The sequence below is a fragment of the Macaca thibetana genome, chromosome 4, assembly GCF_024542745.1.
Source record: "Macaca thibetana thibetana isolate TM-01 chromosome 4, ASM2454274v1, whole genome shotgun sequence".
NCBI classification, from domain to species: Eukaryota; Metazoa; Chordata; class Mammalia; order Primates; family Cercopithecidae; genus Macaca; species Macaca thibetana.
In genome coordinates, this window is record NC_065581.1 from 107,735,220 (window position 1) to 107,746,977 (window position 11,758).

At 39.9% G+C, this 11,758-nt stretch overlaps 1 non-coding gene across 1 annotated transcript; it reads right to left on the reverse strand.

Annotated features, from left to right (window-relative positions):
• Positions 1-1,960: 1,960 nt before the first annotated feature.
• LOC126954047 (small nucleolar RNA SNORD28) lies at positions 1,961-2,035 on the reverse strand. The gene has a single exon (XR_007725499.1). It is a non-coding gene; the product is annotated as a small nucleolar RNA SNORD28 (small nucleolar RNA).
• Between the last annotated feature and the right edge of the window lie 9,723 nt (positions 2,036-11,758).

Sequence of the window (11,758 nt, forward strand, 5' to 3'; positions counted from 1 at the left end):
GAACCACTGGCCTGGAAGGCTCCATTTCTGGGCAGTGAATGGGCCTGTCTGTCTCCCTGCTGGATGAAGCCTGCCCGTAAACCATGCAGCCTGGCGGTGCTATCAAGATAATACTGCAATCGGAACCCAGATGAGTCATATGTAAACTTATTAAGTTCAAATGTTTTTATAAGCAACTTATCCTTTTCAAAAATCAGGTTATAGTAGATTTGGGAGGGAGTCTTTGAGTTTGCTTGTCAGAAAAAATACCAAATGCAGATCTGGGGACATTGCCCCCCAAGCAATAGATTCTGTAATGGCAGGAGCCTAAATCTTTGTTGATGATCAGATGACTAATTATACTGGACTTCTCTACAAGAGTCCTGCTGTGTGTTACATATTTCTGGCCTCTTATTATCTGGAATGCAGTAAACCAGCTGCATGTTAAAAGCCCTTCAGTCACCTTAAAAGTATCCCAGGGGGTTCTTTCTTTCTGTCCTACAGAGTTTAGAGTCTCCCCTGAGGCATGGGCCTCAATCTTTGCTAAATTAACTCTTCAGGTATTTTTCTATCAGGATTGGATAGGGAGAATCTCAATTGCCTATAAATTACAGAGTCAGCACTCTCTGGGACATTGATGTAAATTGTAGCCTTGAGTTTAACCTAATCCTAAAACGGTTTAGATTTTATGCAAAACTAGTTTAACACTGTTCATTGCTGTATTCTCAGGCTGCTAATAAAACGATTGAGAACAACATGGAACTCTTCTCAATGCTTATTTTTGTTTTGCTGGTCTTCAACATGTAGGCAGAATTTTTGTTTTGTTTTGTTTTGTTTTTTTTGGTGGGCCAGTCTCTCAAACTTCATCATGTAACTCAGGCTATTAGCGTTTCTCAAAGTCCAACTCGCAATACTATTATCAAAATCTAAGGGGGAAAGAAATGTCTTTTGTCAGATCAAAATCCAATCTAAGTGGTGTGAAGCAATGCCATTCTTCTGTTAAACGTGTATTTGAGTAACCGTGCGACAATTAGATAATTTGGATGTTTCTCTGTCTTTCATAGCAATTAGGAAAATATTCATCCACTTCCATGTTGACGACATAATCTTAGTACCACCTATTGGAATGGCCATAAAACACTGATGAGCTCTTTTCCTGATTATCATCAGAAAGTATCTACTATACGAAAACTAAAATTATTGTGGCTGACCAAGATTCCTCAGAGATAAGCTAGACTTTGTCCAAACTGGGAAATTCTAAATAAATAACTCATGCAGACTTAAATAAGATAACAAATGTAAAAATTCTGGGTAGAATGTGAAGCTCTATTCATGTTAGAGACTATTTTTGTGGTTCTTGCGGGTACCTATGGCAGCTAACAGCCTGATGGACTCATGAGAATTCAGCGCTATTGACAATCTGAAAATTATCCTGGGGCCATATTGGGATTTCAAAATTATTGAGGTACCCAGGCAGTAAGACTTAACCTTAAAAATTTCAGACCAAAATATTTTCTTTCCTTCTTTGGCTCAGAAATCTGGAGGTTGCAGTCCAAGATCTGTCAGAGTACTTGAGCAGATTTTAAATCCAGTTTTTATAAAAGGCTTTGGCCCTAGCTTTGGGCCAGTGGGTCTCAGCTGGGGTTGTTGCTCTCCCTACCCCAGGGGACATTGACATTTTTGCTTTTCACAGCTGGGTAGAGTACTACTGACACATAGTGGGCATGTAGTAAGGTGCCAAACATCCCACATCCTACTATGCACAAGACAGCCCGCGCCCCCTCCTCCAGTCTAAGAATTATCTGGCCCCAAATTTCAAGAGTGTTGGAGTTGAGAATTGCTCCTGGCCATCAGGGGATCACACTGGGTGTGCTTCTGGGCTTGCATTTCATCAAGGTGTGAACCAGGCTCCTTCGTTTTCTCAGAAGGTCTTCAGTTCTGCATCCGACATCAAACAAAGACTCAGAGAGTTTTCTCTTTTTTTCATAACAACTTTAATATGCTCTTAACTGTCATTCCTCATAGAGCCTCAGCTTATCAGTTCAAATCATCTGAAGAGATTCCTCTTTAATTGACACTGTGACTTCTTGATACAGAGGCCCTTGTTAGGGCTGTCAACTCTAAAAACAACTAAGAATTTGCCAAAAGGTCAACAGAGTTTTAATTTTAATGTGTTTTCATTTTAATTTAGTTTTAATTTGAAGGGGACAGTCCAAAGAACATCTTGCTCATTTATTCTTCTAGTGTCTCTAAAATCTTTCCCTGCCTCGAGTAGATGTTGAGAAGAAAAATTACACAAGTTAACAAATACACATTGTATTATCTTAGTTTTCCAAATATTTCCAAATTGGATTGATGTGATAGTAAGCCTCTGAGATGGGTTGAATTAATGAAAAGACACTTGTAGAATGCCTTAGAAGTGTTGCGATGATGATCACTTAAGGTTTTTCTTGTAACTTTTTTTTGGTGTGGTGTGACTTAGCATTCATATTCATGTGACTCTTTAGCAAAGGTGTACAGCTCCTGCAACCTAGCAGCATTAAGTTCCTGAGAGACACAACACAAGAAAGAAAACAGGTCTAAATCCAAGACTGTTTCCTCTCATATTGAATCTCTCTGGGTGATCCAGACACCTCGATTGTCAGAGCCTAGACCAGAGCCAGCTTGAAGCTTCAGCCCTTCACCTCTCCACCCCAGGTAATGACCTGTTTCAGAATCCAGATCCATTGCTCCTCCTAAGGGGAAGGTACCCTAAGTCCCATGTTTCACCCTCCAGACAGATGGCAGAAGAAGCTGGAGGCTTCTTTAACCTGTAACTCTTTTCTGGAGATTCTGCAGAATGGGATAGGTAAATACCAGGCGACAGCAACTTTTGTGAGGGGCCTTGATGCAGAGTTCAGGCTGAAGGAGAAATGAAAGGTGTGGGAGTGGGATCAACATTAGAGATGAAGACTTTCTTTGTCTATCACTTTTTATATAAACACACCAGCAGTATAGCCTTCTTCGAATATAGTACCTGGAAAATAAATTAATCTCATTTCGATGAACTTAGATACTTCCTTTTAGTGAAAGCCAGTGCTAGCTAATAGTAAGCCTGCTGATGTGCTCAGTTGCAGTGACTAATTAAACCCAGATACCTGCCTCTTAATTGGTTTTGATCTTTCACCCTGAATTTTTCTATATGACTTAATAATTTAAGACAACTCACTTCACCTTGAGGATGTGAGCAGGGTAGAAATGATAAATAACAGGTGAAAAAAAGAGAGATGTGAAGTTAATGACTTTTTACTAACATGACGCTAACATGGAACCTCTCTGCTCACTGTGGCATGAGTGAGTAAATGACTAGATCGTTTTGCTATGTTGTTTAATTTGCTGGTGGTTCCCATAGACATGAGCAGTTTCACCAGCATTACTTTGTTTCTCAGATGCTTTACTCCTCAGTCATGGGCCTGACATCCTCCACCATCCTTCTTGGTAGCACCTCTTCTCCCTTCTTCAATTCTGTTTACCCTTGCCTAAGGCTTAATCAACTTAAAAAAAAATCCCTTAAAATAGGTGAATTCTTTTGCAAAGAAATCAGCCTATTGGTGGCCTCTATCCTATTACAAACTGGTATAGGCATTACAAAAGGGAAGAAATCTTGTGCTTTCAATTCTATGACTTCTGCAATGATTGGTTTGAAAGGCACCAGCATTGATGGTGTACTCCCCTACCTGTCCTTAGCATTCTCTGCCACTCTGAGTCTTCTCTTTCTATTAGTTCTGGTTCTATGTACTGCAGGGAACCTTAGGGATTCACCACCCTACCCCATTGGCTAATGAGAAGCCAAGGCCCCCAAGTCATGAGGACTCTGTAAATTCTCCTTTCGGTCTAATGCTTTTCCTGTGATATTCCATGGTCCTAATCTCAAAACTATTTGAAGCTGAGCTCTGGGCATCATTGTTTAAAAGAATGAAGTCATACTAATTTGGACATCCTAGAGTAGAGTTTATGATCAATCACCTTAAGTTTACTAAAGTATAATCTTGTGTCAGATATACAGAAAGGGGTTTTCTAAGTCACCGTTTTCTAAAGTATGCTCTCCTGAACACTTATCCTATCCAATGCTAGAGAAGACAGTTTTAAACAAATTTATGCTTTTGGAAAACATTACCTATTCTATGTAGCTCTTAGAGATTCAAAATGTACATGATTAGTACATTATAGTCTCAGGGAATTCTCAAAGCATTCAAATTCATTGGTCTATGTTTAACTCTGTGTTTCCCAGAAGTGCTTAACCATAGCTTCCCTGTACTTCCTACTTATCCCTACTAATCACGTCTCCAGGAATTATAGTTCACTGGAATGTACTTTGGGAAATGAGGTTGTAAGCAAAGACATGGGGCGGGGGGTGGCTCTCATTTTTTGTTTTGATTATCAGAGTCCCTGACATTTGAAGTTCCCCAGGAAACTATATTTTGCCATAATGCATAATGTCAGTCCCCATTACAGCATCTGGTACACATCATATAACACTTATTTATATCCATCTCATCTGTGTGCTTTGAGAGCTCAGTGTCTTTCTGGTCCATAGTCCCTCTGAACTCACCAAGTTGTAAACACCTGACAGCACAGTGTATTTCAACTACAAAGGGAAGCTGCAGTTCTTGTGAAAGAGGTGGGATTTCATAAAGTCCATGGAAGTGAGGTTGGAGAACAGCTCAAAGCATTACTACCCAAAGTCATTTACAAATGAGATTCCCGGAGAGTTAACCTACGTGAGAACTAAAGAAGAGAAACTCAATAAGGAGGAAGACTAGATGGATTCTCCAAAATGAAAATTGTGAATCTCCAAAAAATAAGAGATACCCCTGGAAAAATCAATGACTCATTAATTTTTTTTTGGTAGAATGACCTTCTTTATTGTCAAGCTATGAAAATCAAATATGAAATAAAGGGCATTAGATAACTTTATTAGAAATTTAATACAACTTACCCGCTTCTCAAATGTTTGTTTTTGTTCATCCTGAGAATTAACACATTATTTCTTAGTTTTCACCCAAAATGAAGTTTTAGAAGCTATCTCTTCCTATCATTTTCTATCACTAGTTTTGGTCTCTCTCTGTCTTCACTGTAAATGAATGGGCACCATTCCCATTTTGCTGCCAATTATCCTTAGTCGAGGCAAGCTTCCTGTCTTGCAAACAGGATTTTAGTGGATATTTTATAAATAGTATTTCAGAGAATAAGGGGTTTTCAGGGCCTTAAAAATGTTCTTCATATTATCCATGGATATTGCTAATTAAAAATAATTACTGGGCCGGGTACAGTGGCTCACTCCTGTAATCCTAGCACTTCAGGAGGCTGAGGCTGGCAGATCATCTGACGTCAGGAGTTCGAGACCAGCCTGGTCAACATGGCGACACCCCATTTCTACTAAAAATACAAAAATTAGCTGGGCAGGATGGCATGCACCTGTAATCCCAGGTACTCGAAAGGCTGAGACAGGAGAATTGCTTGAACCTGGGAGGCAGAGGTTGCAATTAGCTTAGATCGCACCACTACACTCCAGCCTGGGTGACAGAGCAAGACTCCATCTCAAAAAAAAAAAAAAAAAAAAAAAAAAAAAATTACTGAATGCAAACTTAGGTCCACTGAGCTAGTGCTTCATGGAGATGATAAGAGTAAGCCTGGAGCCAGGGAACTGGGGTTCAAAGCCCAGTTTCATCCCCTGCTATGTCTGTGAACTTGGACACTGTTCTTAGCTTCTCTGAGCTGCAGTGTTCTGAAATTTATGTAATAGTAACAGCACTCACCTTACAGGAGCATAGTGAAGCTTTAAGAAGTCAATGCCTAGGTTAGTTTCCTAGGGTTGTCGTAACAACGTGCTGTTAACAACATGGTGTAAAAAACAGAAGTGTGTTCTTTTGCAGTTCTGGAGGCTAGAGGTCTGAGGTCTAGGTGTAGCACGGTTGACTTCTGAGGGTTGTGAGGGAAGGATCAGTTCCATTCCTCTCTCTTAGCTTTTGGCAGCCTTGAGTTGTAGATGGCATTCTCTCTGTCTCTTCACATCATCTTCCTTCTGTGCACATCTGTCTCTGTGTCCAAATCCCCCCATTTTAAAAGGACACCAGTCATTTTGGATTAGAGTCTACCTTAATGGCCTCATCTCAACTGGATTACTTCTGTAGATGCCATCTCCAAATAAGATCACATTCTGAGATATTTGGGGTTAGTTCATTGCATCTTTTTTTGTGGGGATACAATTCAACCCATGACACTGCCTAGGAGTGCCAAAAATATGGCACATGGTGCATTAACTAAATATGGATAATAAGTATTAGGTCAGACACATAAAATTGCAGATATTCGATCATTTTACCTACAAAATGGTAATATAACATGATTTACTGTATTTTTTCTTTGCTTTTTTTTCAACCATCTCTGTCTGGGTGCTCATTGTACCTGACACAACTCGACATTTTCTGGGCAGCCCATGTGAGACTGATTGTGGTACAGGCAGGAGAAGGGTGGCTGTGCTGACTCACTCTGCCTCTCCAGTTCTGACCAATCTTCTATTTCAACTCTGGGATTCTTTCTTTAATCTTCATCTTCTGAATGATGTAGCTTTACTGTGAAACTGCCCAAGTGTAATTGTCAGGCCTGTCATTTGTGAGGAACCCTTCCCAAGGCTCTGGGAGAGGCCCCAGACATGTATTCACACGTTGATATTTGATTTTTAAAACTTTCACAAAGAAGAAATTTTAAATTTCAGTCAATTAAGACCATGATGTCTTTCCACTCCAACTTCTCTTCTTTCTCCTCCTCTTGGGCCATACTGGAGCCGCCATGGACAATTCTGAGATGACCCAAGGAGAAGATGAGATGGGCGTATGTTTACTGCGAGTGGAGTGGAATACACTTCTGTGATTTGCAGTCCCTTCCATGTATGATGGAGTATTGCTGGCTGTGCAAGTGAAGAAACAACTTCTGGGAATGCCAACTTGAGGAGCATCTGGTGGACACCGTCTTGAATCCAACACTCTCTCCCTCCCCAGCTGGAAGTGTGTGTTGGTGGTAGGGGAGAGACAAGTTAGAAACAAGGTTAGTATGGAGCCAGAGGTCAGTTTGTGAAAATTTCACCAAATATATTACATTCTTAAGAGAAGATTTGGTTCTTACCAACAACCAGTGAAAATGGAGGTTCTCTCTTGCCAAGAATGTATTTGTTAATGTCTCTTTCTATCAACCATGCTAGAGGAAAGACTAAGCCATCTTTCTCTTCTCTGTATGGAATATATTAAATCATTCTTGTCTTATGAAGAGGGGTTAAAAGAACATCCAGCAAAGTTATGAAGAAAAGTATTATAGAAGTATGCTAGTTATTTAGTTAATAAAAATATTATGGTTCTGTTGGATTTTTATGATCTGTGTTGAATTTGTCAGCTTAAATTGTGTATGTAATTTGTTGAGATTTCTTTTCTCAATTATGTATAAAATATACTTCCACAACAATTCTATGTTTATAATTTTGTACTCTTTTTCTTCAGGAGGGGCCCTAAGATCGTAACATCTTCCAGCCCACTAAAGCTAGATCCTTTGATGCCCCTTGGCTTCTTTATCTTAAGATCTGGTTGCTCTTTGTGGCATCCAATTAATTATTTTTATCATATTCAAGCCATTTTAATATCAAGTGATAAAATGAATATTATTTGAATATATTGTTGACTCACAGGTAAATTATGGTGCTATTGTGTAGGGAGAAGTGCTCTGAGGCCTTCGTGTCCCTGCAGGCTCAAGCCATTTGAGTGAATCTGTGGCAGTAGTATCTTTCCTGTATGTTCTGACCATTTTGGTATGAATGGAGAAATTGGTTATTTATTTGTAGCATGGGTTGCTATTGCACTCATGGAACAATTAAACAATATCTTCTTAATTCTACAAACTCCTATGTTTTATTAATGTTCAAATAAATTATTGATATTTTATTATAACATAAGTGAGTTCTAGTCCTAACTAGGTGGCATTTGGCTATTGTTGACAATATATTTTTTAATTTTATAAAAATTTTCTATGCCTGTTTCTTATTCATAGAATGTTGAAAAGGTCATAAATAATGGCATTATTTGTCTGCAGAATGTGCTGTTAGACTGGGCCTGTTTCATAGTTAGAGAAAACGGATACAAATTTCTGAGCAGATTTGTTCCCCCAAACCCACTCTTGTTGGCATTTGTTTGTTATTTGAGATTATATTTGCTTATTTTACTTGAGCTAAAAGCATTTCAACTTTATTTTATATGGCACTCTTAGCTTCAGAAAGATGAAAATTTGTGTATTTTGGTTCTAAGAAATGCTGCAATAAAAGGATTTTAGATTTTAAGTGACTAGCTTAAGTAGGGTATAGCTAGAAAAGGCTGGGCTACCTTTAATTCTGTGACTATCCTGAGTATCGCTGAATGTTGGGGCAGCCAAAGCTTGTTGATATCAATAAAAGAAATAGCCAGTTCAATGTTAACGTGTCTGCATGTTTAAATGTTTGCTCCTATTCCTCTTCCTAGGGTGGACTACATGTTCCACCTCATGCCTTTACCACAAGACACAACAAAATTACACAGAGCTGGTGAGGATTGCAAATCATAAGACTCTTGAAATAACATTTTCTGGCTTTGCCGTCAATTGTTGCAGATCTTACAGGGTTGTCCTTAAATTATTCAAATTGTGTTATAAAAGGGAAACAACATAACAAGAACTATGTCAGTGTCACATCAAAATGACTATAATGCCATATAAAAAGAAAAACAACTTTTACATTTGATTTTGTTCATTATTGGAAACATACTTTTAGATACAGAAAGATTTCTAGTCATCTGGTCTAACTTGAGTTCTAGAGTGTAAGACTCACTCTATCCCAAACATTGCTCAATGGGTTGAAATAGAATCATTCATGTTTTCAATCTGCAAATCTTTCCTGAGCTGCTGCTATGTGGTGGGCACAGTTTTTGCTATTAGGGGGATAATGGTCCATGAGGCACTTGCCTCTTCATCCTCGGAAAGCTTCCTTTTTAGAGTGATGGAAAATAAACCAGTGAACAAATACATACGTCATAGAAGTATTGCATAAAAACAGAAAAATGAAGTAGAGTAAGAGGACAGAGCCTGAAGAGAAGGCATGGTAGAAAGAATTATCTGAGAAGGCTTCTCTGAGGTGCTGATATTTGAGTAGAGAAGTGAGACGCAGTGAAGGGGAGGGAGTTATGTGAAGTTCTAAGAAAACAGCTTTCCAGATGGTTGGAACAGCACCTGCCAGTGTCTTGAGGTGGGAACAAGCATGGTTTCTTTAGGGAAGAGCAAAAGGACCAGTGTAATGAAAATGGAGTGACTGGCTGCTCATGTTGGGGACATGGTGCAGGAGAAGCCAGACAGGGAAGGAGTGTGCTTTGATATCCAGTGTAAAAAGATTGCTGGTTGCCATGTGGAAAAGATACCGTAGGAGCTGGAGCAATCTTTAGCCATTAGTGTCTGCCGAAAAACCACCCCAAAAGGTAGAGTGGTCATCCCTTGATATCTGTGGTTATCAGGACCCCCTTCCTTGGATACCAACAATCCACAGATGATGCAACTCCCTGCTATAAAATGGAGTAGTATTTGCTTACCACCTACACACATCCTCCCATATACTTTAAATCATCTTTATATTACTTATATCTAATACAATGTAAATGTTATATAAATAAGTTATTATACTGTGTTGTTTAGGGAATAATGACAAAGAAAGAAGTGTGCATGTTCAGTACTGATGAAATTTTTATAAAAAATATTTCCTATCTGCACTTGGTTGAATCCACAGGTGTGGAACCTATGGATACAGAGGGCTGACGGTAGTTTAAAGCAATAGCCATGCATTTAACTTCTAAGTCTCTGGGTCAACAATTTGAGCTGGACTTGGGAGGCAGTCTCCTATGCTTAAATATTTCAGTTCTGAGAAGCAAGGTATTGATGGAATTTTGTGTGGTTAGGGAAGTCTTCATGGAGGAGCTAAGACATGAGTTGTCTCTGCAAATGTGGCGGGACCAGGCAGATGAGCGAGGGCATTCTCAGGGAGCGAAAGCCTGAACAAAGGAAGCAAGGTATGATGCATGTGGTGTGCTGGTGAAAGGAGGGAGAGCAGCCTGGCTAGAGATGTGATGGGCTAGGGAAGTGTTGTAAAGGTGGCTGGGGAGAGCCAGGCTCTGGAGGGACTGGATGGTAAGAGCGTTTCAGCTCTGAGGTGGGAAGATATAGCCACAGAAGACCTTTGACCATGAGAGCAATGCAGAAGACACAGAAAAAGCAGCAGTGCTGAGCCTCTATCTATGTCTTGTGTTAGATGAGGAGGACTGGATGGGACCTAGGGGTGTTCGCCCTGGAGTGATCATCATAGGATTAGGAAGTGACTATGCAAGTTGACTTGTAAGACAGGAAAAAAGGATTTGCTGGTGGATTAAGGAGGGGTGGGATTTATAAAAGCTCATCTCTTGCTAGCATTCCCTAAAAATGTGTTCTCTGTTTCACTATAGAATAAGACAAACTGTTAAGTTCCATGGCATCAGGGATGTTCAAAGAAATGGAAACAACTCCAGGTGTTTCAAGAAGGAAGGAATTTAATACAGGAGATGACTTAGCTTTGAGCGAGGCAGCAGGTTGTAAGGTCTCCAGCAGATGCAGCTGCCTCCAGAACTCTCGCAGCTCATCCAAAATCCCACATCTTTCAAAGCCCCCATGTGTCCCTCACTGCCAGAGGAGCACCACTGTGATGACTGCTTCTCTCTGCCTTCCAAATCACATGTGAGTGCTCCTTCAGAGTAGAATCTGACCAGGATCTTGGAAAATGTACATTTTTGATGTCCTGCTCTGCAGAATAGCAGGGGGATGATAGGAGGAGAAAATGGTGTCCAGGAGTCAACCGCACTGTGACTCAGCTAGGTCTTCCCTTCCTCCCTTCACCCTAATTCTAATGCCTTTAGAGACACTGGTCCTATTTTACAAGATTCCTTTTAGCAGAATTTGGTCAAACTCATCATGGCACTCCTATAAGCAATTGCAAAGTGATATGGTTTGGCTCTATGTCACCACCCAAATCTCATCTGGAATTGTAATCTCCATAGTCCCCACGTGTCAAGGGAGGGGCCTAGTGGGAGGTTACTGGATCGTGGGGTGGTTTCCCCCACCCCATGCTGCTCTCGTGGTAGTGAGTGAGTTCTGACAGTTTTATAGTGAGCTGATAGTTTTATAAGGGATCCTTCCCACTTTGCTCACTCTTCTGTCTCCTTCTGATTTGTGAAAAAGGTGGCTGCTTCCCCTTCCGCCACAATTGTAAGTTTCCTGAGGCTTCCCCAGCCATGCTGAGCTGTGAGTCAATTAAACCTCTTTTGTTTATAAATTACCCAGTCTTAGGTAGTATCTTTATAGTAGTGTGAAAACAGACTAATATGCAAAGATTATTTTTAAAGGCTACTTAGCAGTGTTTCGTATTGTTTCCTATTATGGAGCAAGACTGGATAGAACATAGGGTAAAATAATGTCTAGGGTTTCAGGTAGACTAGTTTGTATTTGCCTTATATATTTTTTCAGCATATATATGTATGTATATTTACATCTATGTATTTATTAAAATACCATTATGACTGGGTCACTTGTTGGTTAACTGTGTGTGTGCGTGCATGTGTGCTTTGACTTCCTGGTTTCTCACAGCACATGTCGCTTGCCTGCTTCCCTTATCATTCCTGTACCTCTACAGTGGCATTCAAACACATTCAGA